General features: G+C 42.8%; 7 non-coding genes across 7 annotated transcripts; all 7 read left to right on the top strand.

Moving 5' to 3' along the window:
- The first annotated feature begins 570 nt into the window (after positions 1–570).
- TRNAI-AAU (transfer RNA isoleucine (anticodon AAU)) lies at positions 571–644 on the top strand. Its single transcript has one exon. It is a non-coding gene; the product is annotated as a tRNA-Ile (tRNA).
- A 7,635-nt stretch (positions 645–8,279) lies between these two features.
- Positions 8,280–8,353, top strand: TRNAI-AAU (transfer RNA isoleucine (anticodon AAU)). The gene has a single exon. It is a non-coding gene; the product is annotated as a tRNA-Ile (tRNA).
- A 1,170-nt stretch (positions 8,354–9,523) lies between these two features.
- On the top strand, positions 9,524–9,597 carry TRNAI-AAU (transfer RNA isoleucine (anticodon AAU)). The gene has a single exon. It is a non-coding gene; the product is annotated as a tRNA-Ile (tRNA).
- A 1,178-nt stretch (positions 9,598–10,775) lies between these two features.
- TRNAI-AAU (transfer RNA isoleucine (anticodon AAU)) lies at positions 10,776–10,849 on the top strand. The gene has a single exon. It is a non-coding gene; the product is annotated as a tRNA-Ile (tRNA).
- Positions 10,850–12,019: 1,170 nt separating this feature from the next.
- TRNAI-AAU (transfer RNA isoleucine (anticodon AAU)) lies at positions 12,020–12,093 on the top strand. Its single transcript has one exon. It is a non-coding gene; the product is annotated as a tRNA-Ile (tRNA).
- A 1,170-nt stretch (positions 12,094–13,263) lies between these two features.
- TRNAI-AAU (transfer RNA isoleucine (anticodon AAU)) lies at positions 13,264–13,337 on the top strand. The gene has a single exon. It is a non-coding gene; the product is annotated as a tRNA-Ile (tRNA).
- A 1,178-nt stretch (positions 13,338–14,515) lies between these two features.
- TRNAI-AAU (transfer RNA isoleucine (anticodon AAU)) lies at positions 14,516–14,589 on the top strand. Its single transcript has one exon. It is a non-coding gene; the product is annotated as a tRNA-Ile (tRNA).
- Positions 14,590–16,444: the final 1,855 nt, after the last annotated feature.

Here is a 16,444-nt window from a genome sequence, read left to right as displayed (position 1 = left end):
TCCTTAAAAACACAAGCATTAATCTAAAGATATTTAACCCTTCTTGATGACTGCTTAAGGATCCAGTGCACATGAGTTTGGCAGATGATGATAAAGAGTTCCTCTCGTACTTTACCTCCATCTTCTCTCTTTGCTTTACTCGGTTGCAACGCTTTCAGGCAAACTTCCCATGCAGACTTAAAACTTCTTGTCTCAATCTTCTAAACTACAGCAGATCCACATATTAGCCTACATCTGGACAGGTGACCACACCATGGGATCCCAGAGCAGAGGGCAATGGGATTGCTGAAAGTCCAAAGACGTGATAGTAGAAATCGCTGAAAATGCTTTCATACAAAAAAAATCCCTGACATCAATTGGAGTAAACATAGTGAAGGCCAGTCCTCTTTAGCATAGGGACAGCATCCAGGGTTATATTCCCTGATGGTCAGTGTTGGATTTCTCGTTTTTGTCTGTTTACACTCCAAAGATCCTTTTGAGATTTTCACTCACTGGAGAACATATCTTAGCGATCACCATGATGTGTATGAAACCCTGCTCAGCAGAACATGTAACCAATAGTAAAACATGGGCCGGTTAGCTCAGCTGGTTAGAGCGTGGTGCTAATAACGCCAATGTCGCGGGTTCGATCCCCGTACAGGACAAACATTTTAAGGTTATTCAGACTGTCTACTTCAAGGACACATTGTGAAAAACCGTCAAAGAGTATAAATTAGAAGTCATGGCTGTATGTGTTTATATACACAGCACCATTACAGAAAAACCAGTGAAGCAGTTTGCTTGTTATAGATTTAACTAATGTTCATTCCAGTAATATCAAAGAAAAAGCAAAAGTTGCGTTTCACTTAACTGTTTAGGCATGAGAATTGGATTTAGTTGACTTATTCCTAGAGTTCAAGTAACCAGTCTCCTGAAAGTTTACCAGCTTTTATTAAAACATTTATCCCTCCAAGCTGCAAAAGGAATGTGAGGATCTGCAAAGTCATGAGAGAAAATGTCAATGGAAATCTTTTCTCGAACTAAAATTATTGACTTTTCCATCCTCATCCAGTGCAATTTCAGCCAAAAATAGGGGATGCAGATTGCGTCACTGCACATGAACAATTTGCCAAATGATAACAGGTTGCATTAAAATGTTTCCTTTTCTAAGCCTGAAGAGAAATGTAAGGGTGCTCCAATGATTTTTACAAGTTTTGACAAACTTCAAGGATGCGGGATGAGAAATGAAGTTAGCTTGAAGCAATTCCTTAAAAACACAAGCATTAATCTAAAGATATTTAACCCTTCTTGATGACTGCTTAAGGATCCAGTGCACATGAGTTTGGCAGATGATGATAAAGAGTTCCTCTCGTACTTTACCTCCATCTTCTCTCTTTGCTTAACTCGGTTGCAACGCTTTCAGGCAAACTTCCCATGCAGACTTAAAACTTCTTGTCTCAATCTTCTAAACTACAGCAGATCCACATATCAGCCTACATCTGGACAGGTGACCACACCATGGGAATCAAAATAGATTTTAAATAACAAAATGCAAAGAAGTTGCATTTAAAATGTGCGTGCTTGGCGCACACACCATTTTTTTTTTAAATAGTTTTTCACAGTTTGGCTCTATAGAACATCATCAACTGTCCGAAGAGAGATTTTATTGCTGTGAATCACAATGAAAACGGTCTATTAACATATAGCAGTGGAAAGCACAAGTCCTATACATCCTTGGCTACACACGCTAAATGGAGTAGACTTTGTGGTTATCAGCGCGCCTGCCATCTGCTGACTCGGACCCGCCTGGGTCGCCTCATGTCTCCCACTGCCTGGACTCTATTATGCAAAAAGAAAAGAAAATGACCTTAAGGGGCACTCATGAATGGAAATGGACAACATATATATTTGCATTATATTGATATGTTGATGATATTAAAATCACTCTTTATTATGTACCAATTTAGAACGTACTTCTAGTAGCGAAATATTTAAAATTTGTAATTGAAAACATACATTGATATATACATAACTCAGTTAAAATAGACAATACTTTATTGTCTAGCCGCGAGGCTACTCTGATATTCTTATGTGATAATTGAATAAATATTTTCATAAAACCGCATTAACGGTATGACAATCAGCGGCCGGGGGCCGGCGGGCCCGGGCCGAGGCCCGGAGCACCGCCGGGGCGCCCCGGATTGGTCTTGGTCTGATAAATGCACGCATCCCGGGGGGTCAGTGCTCGTTGGCATGTATTAGCTCTAGAATTACCACAGTTATCCAAGTAACGGGTGGAGCGATCAAAGGAACCTGCCTGGACTCGCCTGCTGTCTCCTGCCGTCTTCCCCATCCATCCTCTACACGTGGCTCCTCTCTGACCGCCGCTGCCGTCTCTGGTACCGCTTCCTGTTTACCCTTATCCGTCCGCTGTCTCCTGCCGCCTGAGCTGCCTGTGTCTCCTGGTCACCGCCGCCTGGTCTTCCTGACAAGTTCCCCTGGACACCCACAGCCTTGGCCTGCCTTCCACGCTGCCTGCTGCCCGCTGCCGTTCCTGATCTCTGGCCCTCCAGAGGACTACAGCGACCTGTGGTAATCGGCCCTGCACTCCTCTGGACACCCGCTGCCTGAAGCTCCTGCTTCTAAGTCTCCTGGAAATCACATACGTCGCAGACTTTCTTCCAGCGACTTTGTCTCATCTCAGACTTCACAGACTTTCGCCCAGTGACTTTGTCTCATCTCCCGGGTTTGTTCTCATTCTCATTCTCCTGTTTTCACCCTAGTCCATATTGTACTGTATTTATTGTTCTCGGCTTCCTTAGGCCTTATTTTTATTTTTATTCCACTTGTATTTCTTTATTTATTTCTTTATTTATTATATTTTTATATTTATTTTCTCCATTCTTTATTTTTATTTTTCGCTCTCTATTTTTATTGCATTTACTGTACTTATTTTTATTTTTCGCTCTCTGTTTTTATTGCATTTACTTTATTTATTTATCTCTATTTGCATTTCTTATTTACTTATTTACTGTATTCAATTATAATTTAATTATTTCTCTTTGCATTTCCTAATCTATTCCAACAGCATTTTATTTCTCCCTTGCTACTCCTCTGCTCTCCGTCTATTGGCCTTTCTTGTCTCTCTGTTCCCCGTTCACGCCTCTCTGTCTCATTTAACACGGCTTGCCTTGCCTAGCCTCTTTGCCACACCTCTCCCCACCGTCATTGTCATTGTTGGCTATTACTTTATTTAACTCACTTATCTCATTTCCTCTTGTCTACCTTCTGACTCCCCCTGTCCATTGTCATTGTTAGCTATTACTTTATTTAACTCACTTATCTCAATTCCTCTTGTCTACCTTCTGACTCCCCCTGTACTCCTCTCCCGCCCCTCTGCTTCAGACGATTCTTCGGTCCCCTCTACTTCTTCCACTCCTCCTCCCCCACCCCTCCCTCACCTCACCATGCCTCCCTGTTCACTTGCCATACCCATACTCTCACCTCGCCCAACTTCACGCTCCTGTCCCCGCACTCCCCCGCGCACCGCTAACCTTGCCAACCTTATCCCCATCTCCCCTCTAACCTCCCTCCCTTTCTCCTGTGCCCTCTGGAATGCTAGATCCGTCCGCAACAAACTCCCCTCTATCCATGACCTCTTCTTATCTAACTCTCTTAACCTTCTTGCCATTACCGAAACCTTGCTCACCGATTCCAACACTGCCTCCCCTGCCGCTCTCTCCTATGGCGGCCTCTCCTTCAACCATTCCGCCAGACCTGGAAACCGCCCAGGCGGTGGAGTGGGCATTCTCCTATCCTCCACCTGTACTTCAGACTCATTCCTCCTGAACCCTCCCTCTCCTTCTCCTCTTTTGAAGTCCACTCTATCTGTCTCTTCTACCCCATCCATCTCCGCGTCTCTGTCATATACCGTCCCCCTGGGCCCTCCTCCCTTTTCTTTGACAACTTTGCTGCCTGGCTCCCACACAACCTCTCCTCTGACATCCCCTCCATTATCCTTGGCGACTACAATATCCCTATTGACAACCCCACTGACCCTTCTTCCGTCAAACTCCTTGCCCTTTCTTCCTCCCTTGGCCTCTCCCAATGGACCTCCTCTTCTACCCACTGCTTGGTCACTCCCTTGACCTTGTCTTCTCCCACCGTTGCAGTCTGTCCGACTTCTCAATCCCTCCCTTTCCACTCCCGGACCACCATCTCCTCTCATTCTCTCTCTCCTCTACTCCTGCACCCCTCCCCCCACCCAAATCTACCCGGTCCAGGCGCGATCTTGACACCCTTGATCCTGCTATTCTATCCTCTTCTCTCGAAACTCTCCTCTTTCCCCTTTCCACCCTGTCCTGCCCTAATCAGGCGGCCTCCCTCTATAACCAAACCCTCTCCTCCGCCCTTGATGCGGTTGCCCCTGCCCAGCCCATCCACCTTCGCTGCTCCAATCCCCAACCCTGGCACTCCAAACTTACCACTTTCCTGTCTCCCCCACCTCCCCCCCTCCCTTCCTCCTTATCTGCCACTGACTTCACCTCCTTTTTCTCCTCTAAAATCGCGGCCATCAGACTTGAATTCTCCTCCTCCACCCACTCTTCCGCCACCCCCCCTCTCGCCCTTCCTCCCCCCTCCACTCTTCCCCCCTCTCCCTCCAGCCACCAACTCCTTCTCTCCTTCCGCCCCACCTCGGGTGAGGAAGTCCACTCTCTCATTTCTTCTTCCCCCCCTTCTACCTGCCCCCAGGACCCCATCCCTTCTCACCTTTTTTGCTCCCTTTCCGCCTCCACCTGCTCCCACCTCGCTCACCTCTTTAATCTGTCCCTCTCCACCGGCATCTTCCCCTCCGCCTTTAAACATGCTCTCGTCTCACCCATTCTCAAGAAACCCAATCTTGACCCCACCTCACTCTCTAATTACCGCCCCATTTCCCTTCTCCCATGTGCCTCCAAAATACTCGAGAGACTTGTCTGCAACTGTCTCTCCACCTACCTCTCTGAACACTCCCTCCTTGACCCTCTCCAATCAGGCTTCCGCCCCCTCCATTCCACTGAAACTGCCCTGGCTCAAGTTACGAACGATCTCCTCTCGGCTAAAGCCATGGGCCACTACTCCCTCCTGATTCTCCTCGACCTCTCAACGGCCTTTGACACCGTTGACCATCCCCTCCTGCTTCACACCCTTCAGTCCATTGGCCTCTCCGGTACTGTCCTCTCCTGGTTCACCTCTTACCTTGCCGACCGTTCCTTCTCTGTTTCCACCTCTGATTCTCTCTCCCCTTCTCGGGGTCCCTTAGGGCTCTGTCCTTGGACCCTTACTATTCTCACTATACACCTCTTCTCTGGGTGCACTCATCAGCTCCTTTGGCCTCAAGTACCACCTTTATGCTGATGACACTCAACTCTACCTTTCCTCTCCTTATCTCTCTCCCTCCCTTCTTTCCAGGGTATCCGCATGCCTCTCTGCCATCTCCTCCTGGATGTCCTCTAGATTTCTTAAACTCAATATTGCTAAAACTGAACTCATTGTCTTTCCTCCCTCTCGTACCTCCTTCCCCTCTGACCTCTCCATCACTGTTGACAACTCATCTATCTCCCCTGTTCCCCAACCCCGCTGCCTAGGTGTCATCCTCGACTCCTCTCTCTCCTTTGCCCCTCACATTCACTCTCTCGCCAAATCCTGCCGTTTCCAGCTTCGCAACATTGCCCGCATTCGGCCCTTCCTCTCCCAGGATGCCACCAAATCTCTCGTCCACTCTCTGATTATCTCCCGCTTGGACTACTGCAACCTTCTCCTTATCGGCCTCCCCCTCTCTCATCTCGCTCCTCTTAGATCTGTACTTAACGCCGCTGCTAGGCTTATTTTCCTCTCTCGCCGTTCCACCTCTGTATCCCCACTCTACCAAGCCCTTCACTGGCTCCCCTTCCCCTACAGAATCCGTTTCAAGCTCCTCACTCTGACTTACAAGGCCCTCGCCAACTCCACTGCTCCCTATATCTCTAACCTTATCTCTATTCACACTCCCTCCCGCTCACTGCGATCGTCCAACGATCGTTGCCTCTCTTCCCCTGTGATTACGTCCTCTCACGCACGTATCCAAGACTTCTCCCGCGCTGCTCCCCTCCATTGGAACAAGCTCCCCCGCTCCATCAGAACTTCCCCTAATCTGTCCTCTTTCAAACGAACATTAAAAACCCACCTTTTCCTTAAAGCCTTCCAGTCTCATGCCTAAACTCCCACCGGTCGGCTACCTCTCTTTCTCATACCTTCTTCCCTTCTCCCCCTTCCTCGACTCCGTCTCCGTTTCTCCTGTCTCTCCGTCTCATCCATGTGTCCGTCTGTCTTCCCCTCCCTTTAGATTGTTCGCTCTTTTGAGCAGGGCTCTCCTACCTTCAGTTTCCATCACTTTTAACTGCGCTCTCCAGCTACTCAGCTCACCTCCTCTCAGTCCCTCTGCCCTCTGTCTCCTCTCGCTTCTCTCCGCTCCCCTCAGTGACTCTCAACCTGTCATCCGTGCCCACCCTCTTGGGCCATAGTTACCTGCCTATACTCACTTTTCCCCTCCCTCCCTCTCTTTAATGCTGTACCTGAGCCCCCAGAGTCATAGTGCTTACTGTTACTTGTACTGTGCTGTTTCACCTTGTACTGTGCCATTGTTTGTACTTGTAAGGCGCTACGGATACTTTGTGGCGCCCTAAAAATAAAAATTAATAATAATAAAATAATAATAATCCCGGAGCAGAGGGCAATGGGATTGCTGAAAGTCCAAATACGTGATAGTAGAAATCGCTGAAAATGCTTTCTCACAATAAAAATCCCTGACATCAATTGGAGTAAACATAGTGAAGGCCAGTCCTCTTTAGCATAGGGACAGCATCCAGGGTTATATTCCCTGATGGTCAGTGTTGGATTTCTCGTTTTTGTCTGTTTACGCTTCAAAGATCCTTTTGAGATTTTCACTCACTGGAGAACGTATCTTAGCGATCACCATGATGTGTATGAAACCCTGCTCAGCAGAACATATAAAAAATAGTAAAGCATGGGCCGGTTAGCTCAGCTGGTTAGAACGTGGTGCTAATAACTCCAAGGTCATGGTTTTGATCCCTGTACGGGCCAAACATTTTAAGGTTATTCAGACTGTCTACTTCGTGGACACATTGTGAAAAACCATCAAAGAGTATAAATTAGAAGTCATGGCTGTATGTGTTGATATACACAGCACCATTACAGAAAAAACAGTGAAGCAGTTTGCTTGTCTGCTTGTTATAGATTTAACTAATGTTCATTCCAGTAATATCAAAGAAACAGCAAAAGTTGCGTTTCACTTAATTGTTTAGGCATGAGAATTGGATTTAATTGACGTATTCCTAGAGTTGAAGTAGCCAGTCTCCTGAAAGTTTAAAAGCTTTTATTAAAACATTTGTCCCTTCAAGCTGGAAAAGGAATGTGAGGATCTGCAAAGTCATGAGAGAAAATGTCAATGGAAATCTTTTCTCCAACTAAAATTCCTGACTTTTCCACCCTCACCCAGTGCAATTTCAGCCAAAAATAGGGGATGAATATTGCGTCACTGCACATGAACAATTTGCCAAATGATAACAGGTTGCATTAAAATGTTTCCTTTTCTAAGCCTGAAGAGAAATGTAAGGGTGCTCCAATGATTTTTACAAGTTTTGACAAACTTCATGGATGCGGGATGAGAAATGAAGTTAGTTGGAAGCAATTTCTTAAAAACACAAGCATTAATCTAAAGATATTTAACCCTTCTTGATGACTGCTTAAGGATCCAGTGCACATGAGTTTGGCAGATGATAATAAAGAGTTCCTCTCGTACTTTACCTCCATCTTCTCTCTTTGCTTTTCTCGGTTGCAACGCTTTCAGACAAACTTCCCATGCAGACTTAAAACTTCTTGTCTCAATCTTCTAAACTACAGCAGATCCACATATCAGCCTACATCTGGACAGGTGACCACACCATGGGATCCCGGAGCAGAGGGCAATGGGATTGCTGAAAGTCCAAAGACGTGATAGTAGAAATCGCTGAAAATGCTTTCTCACAATAAAAATCCCTGACATCAATTGGAGTAAACATAGTAAAGGCCAGTCCTCTTTAGCATAGGGACAGCATCCAGGGTTATATTCCCTGATGGTGAGTGTTGGATTTCTCGTTTTTGTCTGTTTACGCTCCAAAGATCCTTTTGAGATTTTCACTCACTGGAGAACGAATCTTAGCGATCACCATGATGTGTATGAAACCCTGCTCAGCAGAACATGTAACCACTAGTAAAACATGGGCTGGTTAGCTCAGCTGGTTAGAGCGTGGTGCTAATAATGCCAAGGTCATGGGTTCGATCCCCGTACGGGCCAAACATTTTAAGGTTATTCAGACTGTCTACTTCAAGGACACATTGTGAAAAACCGTCAAAGAGTATAAATTAGAAGTCATGGCTGTATGTGTTTATATACACAGCACCATTACAGAAAAACCAGTGAAGCAGTTTGCTTGTTATAGATTTAATTAATGTTCATTCCAGTAATATCAAAGAAAAAGAAAAAGTTGCGTTTCATTTAACTGTTTAGGCATGAGAATTGGATTTAGTTGACTTATTCCTAGAGTTCAAGTAGCCAGTCTCCTGAAAGTTTACCAGCTTTTATTAAAACATTTGTTCCTTCAAGCTGCAAAAGGAATGTGAGGATCTGCAAAGTCATGAGAGAAAATGTCAATGGAAATCTTTTCTCGAACTAAAATTATTGACTTTTCCATCCTCATCCAGTGCAATTTCAGCCAAAAATAGGGGATGCAGATTGCGTCACTGCACATGAACAATTTGCCAAATGATAACAGGTTGCATTAAAATGTTTCCTTTTCTAAGCCTGAAGAGAAATGTAAGGGTGCTCCAATGATTTTTACAAGTTTTGACAAACTTCAAGGATGCGGGATGAGAAATGAAGTTAGCTTGAAGCAATTCCTTAAAAACACAAGCATTAATCTAAAGATATTTAACCCTTCTTGATGACTGCTTAAGGATCCAGTGCACATGAGTTTGGCAGATGATGATAAAGAGTTCCTCTCGTACTTTACCTCCATCTTCTCTCTTTGCTTTACTCGGTTGCAACGCTTTCAGGCAAACTTCCCATGGAGACTTAAAACTTCTTGTCTCAATCTTCTAAACTACAGCAGATCCACATATCAGCCTACATCTGGACAGGTGACCACACCATGGGATCCCGGAGCAGAGGGCAATGGGATTTCTGAAAGTCCAAAGACGTGATAGTAGAAATCGCTGAAAATGCTTTCTCACAATAAAAATCCCTGACATCAAATGGAGTAAACATAGTGAAGGCCAGTCCTCTTTAGCATAGGGAAAGCATCCAGGGTTATATTCCCTGATGGTCAGTGTTGGATTTCTCGTTTTTGTCTGTTTACGCTCCAAAGATCCTTTTGAGATTTTCACTCACTGGAGAACGAATCTTAGCGATCACCATGATGTGTATGAAACCCTGCTCAGCAGAACATGTAACCACTAGTAAAACATGGGCTGGTTAGCTCAGCTGGTTAGAGCGTGGTGCTAATAACGCCAAGGTCACAGGTTCAATCCCCGTACGGGCCAAATATTTTAAGGTTATTCAGACTGTCTACTTCGTGGACACATTGTGAAAAACCGTCAAAGAGTATAAATTTGAAGTCATGGCTGTATGTGTTGATATACACAGCACCATTACAGAAAAAACAGTGAAGCAGTTTGCTTGTCTGCTTGTTATAGATTTAACTAATGTTCATTCCAGTAATATCAAAGAAACAGCAAAAGTTGCGTTTCACTTAATTGTTTAGGCATGAGAATTGGATTTAATTGACGTATTCCTAGAGTTGAAGTAGCCAGTCTCCTGAAAGTTTAAAAGCTTTTATTAAAACATTTGTCCCTTCAAGCTGGAAAAGGAATGTGAGGATCTGCAAAGTCATGAGAGAAAATGTCAATGGAAATCTTTTCTCGAACTAAAATTCCTGACTTTTCCACCCTCACCCAGTGCAATTTCAGCCAAAAATAGGGGATGAATATTGCGTCACTGCACATGAACAATTTGCCAAATGATAACAGGTTGCATTAAAATGTTTCCTTTTCTAAGCCTGAAGAGAAATGTAAGGGTGCTCCAATGATTTTTACAAGTTTTGACAAACTTCAAGGATGCGGGATGAGAAATGAAGTTAGCTTGAAGCAATTCCTTAAAAACACAAGCATTAATCTAAAGATATTTAACCCTACTTGATCACTGCTTAAGGATCCATTGCACATGAGTTTGGCAGATGATGATAAAGAGTTCCTCTCGTACTTTACCTCCATCTTCTCTCTTTGCTTTACTCGGTTGCAACGCTTTCAGGCAAACTTCCCATGCAGACTTAAAACTTCTTGTCTCAATCTTCTAAACTACAGCAGATCCACATATCAGCCTACATCTGGACAGGTGACCACACCATGGGATCCCGGAGCAGAGGGCAATGGGATTGCTGAAAGTCCAAAGACGTGATGGTAGAAATCGCTGAAAATGCTTTCTCACAATAAAAATCCCTGACATCAATTGGAGTAAACATAGTGAAGGCCAGTCCTCTTTAGCATAGGGACAGCATCCAGGGTTATATTCCCTGATGGTCAGTGTTGGATTTCTCGTTTTTGTCTGTTTTCGCTCCAAAGATCCTTTTGAGATTTTCACTCACTGGAGAACGTATCTTAGCGATCACCATGATGTCTATGAAACCCTGCTTAGCAGAACATGTAACCAATAGCAAAACATGGGCCGGTTAGCTCAGCTGGTTAGAGCATGGTGCTAATAACACCAAGGTCACGGGTTCGATCCCCGTACAGGCCAAAAATTTTAAGGTTATTCAGACTGTCTACTTCGTGGACACATTGTGAAAAACCGTCAAAGAGTATAAATTAGAAGTCATGGCTGTATGTGTTTATATACACAGCACCATTACAGAAAAACCAGTGAAGCAGTTTGCTTGTTATAGATTTAATTAATGTTCATTCCAGTAATATCAAAGAAAAAGCAAAAGTTGCGTTTCATTTAACTGTTTAGGCATGAAAATTGGATTTAGTTGACTTATTCCTAGAGTTCAAGTAACCAGTCTCCTGAAAGTTTACCAGCTTTTATTAAAACATTTGTCCCTTCAAGCTGCAAAAGGAATGTGAGGATCTGCAAAGTCATGAGAGAAAATGTCAATGGAAATCTTTTCTCAAACTAAAATTATTGACTTTTCCATCCTCATCCAGTGCAATTTCAGCCAAAAATAGGGGATGCAGATTGCGTCACTGCACATGAACAATTTGCCAAATGATAACAGGTTGCATTAAAATGTTTCCTTTTCTAAGCCTGAAGAGAAATGTAAGGGTGCTCCAATGATTTTTACAAGTTTTGACAAACTTCAAGGATGCGGGATGAGAAATGAAGTTAGCTTGAAGCAATTCCTTAAAAACACAAGCATTAATCTAAAGATATTTAACCCTTCTTGATGACTGCTTAAGGATCCAGTGCACATGAGTTTGGCAGATGATGATAAAGAGTTCCTCTCGTACTTTACCTCCATCTTCTCTCTTTGCTTTACTCGGTTGCAACGCTTTTAGGCAAACTTCCTATGCAGACTTAAAACTTCTTGTCTCAATCTTCTAAACTACAGCAGATCCACATATCAGTATACATCTGGACAGGTGACCACACCATGGGATCCCGGAGCAGAGGGCAATGGGATTTCTGAAAGTCCAAAGACGTGATAGTAGAAATCGCTGAAAATGCTTTCTCACAATAAAAATCCCTGACATCAATTGGAGTAAACATAGAGAAGGCCAGTCCTCTTTAGCATAGGGACTGCATCCAGGATTATATTCCCTGATGGTCAGTGTTGGATTTCTCGTTTTTGTCTGTTTTCGCTCCAAAGATCCTTTTGAGATTTTCACTCACTGGAGAACGTATCTTAGCGATCACCATGATGTGTATGAAACCCTGCTCAGCAGAACATGTAACCAATAGAAAAACATGGGCCGGTTAGCTCAGCTGGTTAGAGCATGGTGCTAATGACACCAAGGTCACGGGTTCGATCCCCGTACGGGCCAAAAATTTTAAGGTTTTTCAGACTGTCTACTTCGTGGACACATTGTGAAAAACCGTCAAAGAGTATAAATTAGAAGTCATGGCTGTATGTGTTTATATACACAGCACCATTACAGAAAAACCAGTGAAGCAGTTTGCTTGTTATAGATTTAACTAATGTTCATTCCAGTAATATCAAAGAAAAAGCAAAAGTTGCGTTTCACTTAACTGTTTAGGCATGAGAATTGGATTTAGTTGACTTATTCCTAGAGTTCAAGTAACCAGTCTCCTGAAAGTTTACCAGCTTTTATTAAAACATTTGTCCCTCCAAGCTGCAAAAGGAATGTGAGGATCTGCAAAGTCATGAGAGAAAATGTCAATGGAAATCTTTTCTCGAACTAAAATTCTTGACTTTTCCATCATTATCCAGTGCAATTTCAGCCAAAAATAGGGGATGCAGATTGCGTCACTGCACATGAACAATTTGCCAAATGATAACAGGTTGCATTAAAATGTTTCCTTTTCTAAGCCTGAAGAGAAATGTAAGGGTGCTCCAATGATTTTTACAAGTTTTGACAAACTTCAAGGATGCGGGATGAGAAATGAAGTTAGCTTGAAGCAATTCCTTAAAAACACAAGCATTAATCTAAAGATATTTAACCCTTCTTGATCACTGCTTAAGGATCCATTGCACATGAGTTTGGCAGATGATGATAAAGAGTTCCTCTCGTACTTTACCTCCATCTTCTCTCTTTGCTTTACTCGGTTGCAACGCTTTCAGGCAAACTTCCCATGCAGACTTAAAACTTCTTGTCTCAATCTTCTAAACTACAGCAGATCCACATATCAGCCTACATCTGGACAGGTGACCACACCATGGGATCCCGGAGCAGAGGGCAATGGGATTGCTGAAAGTCCAAAGACGTGATGGTAGAAATCGCTGAAAATGCTTTCTCACAATAAAAATCCCTGACATCAATTGGAGTAAACATAGTGAAGGCCAGTCCTCTTTAGCATAGGGACAGCATCCAGGGTTATATTCCCTGATGGTCAGTGTTGGATTTCTCGTTTTTGTCTGTTTTCGCTCCAAAGATCCTTTTGAGATTTTCACTCACTGGAGAACGTATCTTAGCGATCACCATGATGTCTATGAAACCCTGCTTAGCAGAACATGTAACCAATAGTAAAACATGGGCCGGTTAGCTCAGCTGGTTAGAGCGTGGTGCTAATAACACCAAGGTCACGGGTTCGATCCCCGTACGGGCCAAAAATTTTAAGGTTATTCAGACTGTCTACTTCGTGGACACATTGTGAAAAACCGTCAAAGAGTATAAATTAGAAGTCATGGCTGTATGTGTTTATATACACAGCACCATTACAGAAAAACCAGTGAAGCAGTTTGCTTGTTATAGATTTAATTAATGTTCATTCCAGTAATATCAAAGAAAAAGCAAAAGTTGCGTTTCATTTAACTGTTTAGGCATGAAAATTGGATTTAGTTGACTTATTCCTAGAGTTCAAGTAACCAGTCTCCTGAAAGTTTACCAGCTTTTATTAAAACATTTGTTCCTTCAAGCTGCAAAAGGAATGTGAGGATCTGCAAAGTCATGAGAGAAAATGTCAATGGAAATCTTTTCTCAAACTAAAATTATTGACTTTTCCATCCTCATCCAGTGCAATTTCAGCCAAAAATAGGGGATGCAGATTGCGTCACTGCACATGAACAATTTGCCAAATGATAACAGGTTGCATTAAAATGTTTCCTTTTCTAAGCCTGAAGAGAAATGTAAGGGTGCTCCAATGATTTTTACAAGTTTTGACAAACTTCAAGGATGCGGGATGAGAAATGAAGTTAGCTTGAAGCAATTCCTTAAAAACACAAGCATTAATCTAAAGATATTTAACCCTTCTTGATGACTGCTTAAGGATCCAGTGCACATGAGTTTGGCAGATGATGATAAAGAGTTCCTCTCGTACTTTACCTCCATCTTCTCTCTTTGCTTTACTCGGTTGCAACGCTTTTAGGCAAACTTCCTATGCAGACTTAAAACTTCTTGTCTCAATCTTCTAAACTACAGCAGATCCACATATCAGTATACATCTGGACAGGTGACCACACCATGGGATCCCGGAGCAGAGGGCAATGGGATTTCTGAAAGTCCAAAGACGTGATAGTAGAAATCGCTGAAAATGCTTTCTCACAATAAAAATCCCTGACATCAATTGGAGTAAACATAGAGAAGGCCAGTCCTCTTTAGCATAGGGACTGCATCCAGGATTATATTCCCTGATGGTCAGTGTTGGATTTCTCGTTTTTGTCTGTTTTCGCTCCAAAGATCCTTTTGAGATTTTCACTCACTGGAGAACGTATCTTAGCGATCACCATGATGTCTATGAAACCCTGCTCAGCAGAACATGTAACCAATAGTAAAACATTAAAACATGGGCCGGTTAGCTCAGCTGGTTAGAGCGTGGTGCTAATAACGCCAAGGTCACGGGTTCGATCCCCGTACGGGCTAAACATTTTAAGGTTATTCAGACTGTCTACTTCAAGGACACATTGTGAAAAACCGTCAAAGAGTATAAATTAGAAGTCCTGGCTGTATGTGTTTATATACACAGCACCGTTACAGAAAAACCAGTGAAGCAGTTTGCTCGTTATAGATTTAATTAATGTTCATTCCAGTAATATCAAAGAAAAAGCAAAAGTTGCGTTTCATTTAACTGTTTAGGCATGAGAATTGGATTTAGTTGACTTATTCCTAGAGTTCAAGTAGCCAGTCTCCTGAAAGTTTACCAGCTTTTATTAAAACATTTGTCCCTTCAAGCTGCAAAAGGAATGTGAGGATCTGCAAAGTCATGAGAGAAAATGTCAATGGAAATCTTTTCTCGAACTAAAATTATTGACTTTTCCATCCTCATCCAGTGCAATTTCAGCCAAAAATAGGGGATGCAGATTGCGTCACTGCACATGAACAATTTGCCAAATGATAACAGGTTGCATTAAAATGTTTCCTTTTCTAAGCCTGAAGAGAAATGTAAGGGTGCTCCAATGATTTTTACAAGTTTTGACAAACTTCAAGGATGCGGGATGAGAAATGAAGTTAGCTTGAAGCAATTCCTTAAAAACACAAGCATTAATCTAAAGATATTTAACCCTTCTTGATGACTGCTTAAGGATCCAGTGCACATGAGTTTGGCAGATGATGATAAAGAGTTCCTCTCGTACTTTACCTCCATCTTCTCTCTTTGCTTTACTCGGTTGCAACGCTTTCAGGCAAACTTCCCATGCAGACTTAAAACTTCTTGTCTCAATCTTCTAAACTACAGCAGATCCACATATCAGCCTACATCTGGACAGGTGACCACACCATGGGATCCCGGAGCAGAGGGCAATGGGATTGCTGAAAGTCCAAAGACGTGATAGTAGAAATCGCTGAAAATGCTTTCTCACAATAAAAATCCCTGACATCAATTGGAGTAAACATAGTGAAGGCCAGTCCTCTTTAGCATAGGGACTGCATCCAGGATTATATTCCGTGATGGTCAGTGTTGGATTTCTCGTTTTTGTCTGTTTTCGCTCCAAAGATCCTTTTGAGATTTTCACTCACTGGAGAACGTATCTTAGCGATCACCATGATGTCTATGAAACCCTGCTTAGCAGAACATGTAACCAATAGTAAAACATGGGCTGGTTAGCTCAGCTGGTTAGAGCGTGGTACTAATAACGCCAAGGTTCGATCCCCGTACGGGCCAAAAATTTTAAGGTTATTCAGACTGTCTACTTCGTGGACACATTGTGAAAAACCGTCAAAGAGTATAAATTAGAAGTCATGGCTGTATGTGTTTATATACACAGCACCATTACAGAAAAACCAGTGAAGCAGTTTGCTTGTTATAGATTTAATTAATGTTCATTCCAGTAATATCAAAGAAAAAGCAAAAGTTGCGTTTCATTTAACTGTTGAGGCATGAGAATTGGATTTAGTTGACTTATTCCTAGAGTTCAAGTAGCCAGTCTCCTGAAAGTTTACCAGCTTTTATTAAAACATTTGTCCCTTCAAACTGCAAAAGAAATGTGAGGATCTGCAAAGTCATGAGAGAAAATGTCAATGGAAATCTTTTCTCGAACTAAAATTATTGACTTTTCCATCCTCATCCAGTGCAATTTCAGCCAAAAATAGGGGATGCAGATTGCGTCACTGCACATGAACAATTTGCCAAATGATAACAGGTTGCATTAAAATGTTTCCTTTTCTAAGCCTGAAGAGAAATGTAAGGGTGCTCCAATGATTTTTACAAGTTTTGACAAACTTCAAGGATGCGGGATGAGAAATGAAGTTAGCTTGAAGCAATTCCTTAAAAACACAAGCA

This window comes from Mixophyes fleayi, chromosome 2 (assembly GCF_038048845.1).
Source record: "Mixophyes fleayi isolate aMixFle1 chromosome 2, aMixFle1.hap1, whole genome shotgun sequence".
NCBI classification, from domain to species: Eukaryota; Metazoa; Chordata; class Amphibia; order Anura; family Limnodynastidae; genus Mixophyes; species Mixophyes fleayi.
Note: the sequence above shows the minus strand (reverse complement) of the source record. Positions and strands in the feature narration are given on the sequence as shown.